This window comes from Bactrocera latifrons, unplaced genomic scaffold (genome assembly GCF_001853355.1).
Source record: "Bactrocera latifrons isolate USDA-ARS-PBARC rearing strain unplaced genomic scaffold, ASM185335v1 scaffold_200, whole genome shotgun sequence".
NCBI classification, from domain to species: Eukaryota; Metazoa; Arthropoda; class Insecta; order Diptera; family Tephritidae; genus Bactrocera; species Bactrocera latifrons.
In genome coordinates this window covers 296763-300678 of record NW_017535520.1, presented here as the reverse complement: position 1 = coordinate 300678, position 3916 = coordinate 296763, and positions in this window count along the sequence as shown.

The following is a 3916-nucleotide window of genomic DNA, read 5'->3' as shown; positions in this document are numbered from 1 at the left end:
CTTTTATACCGAATTTCAAAAAAATATAGGAAACTGTTTGAACTCATATCAGTTTATTTCATTTTCTGCACCAGATTTCGTCCAATGGATAAAGGTATTCCATTAAACTCCGCGTTAAATCAATAACTATATATACCAGAGACATTACATTTTACCACCAATATGGTATGAGAGCTGTCTCTTATACACATCTAGATGTGTATAAGAGACAGAGCATGGATACAAGAACACAGATTTGAAATGTAAGTTAAGAAATCAAGTTATTTTATTGTTACAAATTAATTTAAATTTATTTCTATAGGAGAAAGCACAAGAATAAAATAAGAAATGTCTTAATTATTGAGTTTTGGAAAAATATTCGGATGTTTAATGGGCCTGCTTTAGAGGCTTAAAAATCGACTTTTTTGACGTTTGTTTTGGAGGGAAATAAATAATTGATTAATGCGAAATTTCTATGGTTTATAGTTATATATTATATATCATCCGCAAATTTCTTTGATACGAAATCTTTTACATTTTGCCTTTGGGAAGCAATTGTCAGATGCTTCTAAAAAATTCAAATAGATTCATATTATTTAATAACTTATGTTCAAATTAAACTGAAAATTTCAAAAAAAAGTGCAAAATTATAAAAAAAATTATAAAAAAAATTAAATTTTATCATATGGGATGACTCCATTAGGGGGTCTCAAAGGTCTGTCTCTTATACACATCTAGATGTGTATAAGAGACAGAATGAATTCTGTCTTGGATTCCACAACACCTTCAAAGTTAATGAAACTGCACACCATAGTTGATGCTGTCCCGGGCATCAATAAATATGCATTCGGACAAAAGTGTTGGAAAATTTTACTGAAAAACAGCAGCGAAGCCTGCAACGTGTACTTCGTTATATGCCCTGGGCGAACAGCGCCCAAGCATTATGAAGTCCATCAAATTGCGACTATCTACCGACCAGGATCTGAGAACCGAAATAGCTGCGCTCAAAGAACCACTCAACCCATTACAAAGCGACTGCGGACATCGGCTTCGCGCTAGATTGATATATAGTACTCCGACAGGTATTAACAACAGCTCCAACGATATGTGTATCACGCTAAATTTGGCAGCAACGACCGAAAATGCAAACAATCCTGCAAAATGGGTTATCCCCAATCACCAACCGACTCAAACTAGACCTGTTCAGCCAACTGTTTTTCAGAATCAGACAAACGTTCTGAAAAACTTACAAACAAAGTCCTAACAGTACTTTGGCACTACTGCCTTACCGACTCCATCACCGAGGTGTTTTTCATACTAAAGTGTTCAACTGTTTGCTGCTAATGATTCACCAGTTAAAGTGTTTGTTGAAACCCTACATAAATTAAACTTCAACTTACCTAAAAAGTTCGTATACTCATAATGAAACCGTCTAGTAGTGACTGGGCGAGCTCTCTGCTATGGTACGCAAAGCAGATGGTTTTTGGAGACCGTAAATCGACCTAGTTCTGGCTTCACTTGGAATATCTAATTGGCGCCACGTAGCGAAAAGAAGAAACGACTGGCGCGCTGTTGTTAACTCGGCTATAATCGCGTAAGCGGTGTCTACGCCAATCAAGAAGAAGAAGAAATCGACCTACAGAAAGCTTGTCACCAAATCCGTGTACATGAAGAAGATGTATGCAAAACGGTTATCACAAGCCTTTCGAACTGTACGAGATCACTCACATGACCTTTGGATTATGCAACGCGTAGCTTACATGTAGACCTTCACCGTGTAGAGCATACTTTCGTCTACCTGGATGACATCTGCATAACTTCGAYGGAGGAGCACCGTTTCAACGAATACGAGATCACAATTTGACAATAAACATCATAAAATCGGTACTTGGAGTACCGCATCTCGCATTCCTTGGGGATCATATCAYCCAAGACGGCATACAACCATTATCAAATCTTAAACTCCCAACTTCTGCGAAAGGTCTCAAACACTTTCTCGCCATCATAAATTTCTAATGCGCTTTTCTGAAAAATCCTCTTMAACATCAAGCACCATTATTTGACATGACCACGGGTAACAAGCGCAATGATCACTCACTTCTTGTATGGACCAAAGAAAATATATGTCAATGGCACGGCTAGCATATCCCACTCTTAACGCGCAGCTTTCATTGTGGATTGACACAGCCGACTATGCAGCCAGTGCAGCGCYACACCAAATTGGTAACAACACGCCCCAGCCACTGAGTTTCTTCTAGCGGAAATTTACAAAAGCAGAACAGTGGTACAGTACTTTTGACAGGGATCTCACGACCCGACATTTTCCTTTTATAATTGCAGAACTAGAATACCACGTCTACAAAGCCCATAAACTCGAAAATACTTCGGATCGTTAAGCGCGACAACTTTCATCGCTCAAATCACCAAAAACATGGTCACAATTTTGTTGCCGATATGACGTCTCTCATCGAAGCAATAACCTCGAAAACAACTCTTCAATCAACCAAGGACGACGACTCAGCCACTAATCAAGCGACAGACGAAGAGCTCCCATCCTATCTTAATGGGCAAGTAAGGCATTCATTAAAACTAATTTCTTCTTCCCCCTAGCATAAAAAGAGTGAGCTGTTATTTTGACCAATCGCATCTTACCGTTCATCACCAAACGATTGGTTCAGACAACCCATAACATTTTGCACCTCGGTATTCATCCGACAGTCGGGATTTTGCAATATAAGGTCAGCAGACACATCGTCACTTCTCTGAAACGCCGAACTTCCGCTAGCGAACGTTTTGCCCAATTACACATTGACACCGTGGGACCGTTCCCGCTGTCAGTTCGTAAAACTCCAGTTATTGCTCAGTCGTGAATAATAATTCGCGAGCTACGTCCGGTCAACACGTCTTGGCATACTACTCAGAAGTCATTCGTGCACTCAGATTAAGAAACGTGAGACCAGACTTTCATCCGCGACTTGTCAGTACCACCATCGTTATGACCTCCTTACCTTCCCGCCTTAAAATTTCATCGCTATCCAAAATACTTCGCCGTCGACATTAGCGACAAAACAGTCAACATATCGACCGTTTGAAATTTTACACCGCCACGGATCTCAACTATATGTAAATATAGATATTACTTTGATTACAATTGTCTGGTTGACGGTTTGCACCTTAAGGTATTTCCTTGGCTTTGATTCTTGCAAGTTGCTAGAGCATAAAATGTTCGGTTGCACCTGAACTTAGCCCTTCCTTCCTTTTGTTTTTATAAAATGACGTACATATATGGCAAATGTTCAACTGAATAATCTGAACCTTCGGCTTAGAGACTACGGGTCTAAATTCAGTTTCGGGCCCTCGATTTTTTTGAAAAGTATTTAAGCATTAAGTTCGAGATTAARTGAACATTTTATAATCTCTGTAGTGCCTATATCGTATTCCTATATTTTCATATAATACTATCGCAATTTGCAAGAATATAATACTTATGTATGTCCAATGATTTAAGTTTGKTGTTTATCAAAATCGGAAGTCATTAAATGAAATCATCATATGTATATATATCTGCATTTTTAATTTTCTCTTTTCATAACAATTTTAACTGGGGACTGGATAAAAACTAAAAATATTTAATATATGTGATTACCTTTAGGTATAGCATAGTGGCAAATAACGTAACATAACTTTTCATAAGCTTAAAGGGGAAGAAAAAACGATATAATAGAAACTATTTACATATATTGATACTAAATTTGCTATGTAACAGGAAGTAGTGAATCGTAGATAATAAAAAAACTCAATTTCGATTTTTTCAAAATACGTTGTTTTGCATTTTAGGTACGATATATATGCATAGATATATATTAAACGATAAAAAAAAAAAAAAAACATATAAATATTATGTTTAGCAATATAACTAAAATAATAATATGAACAA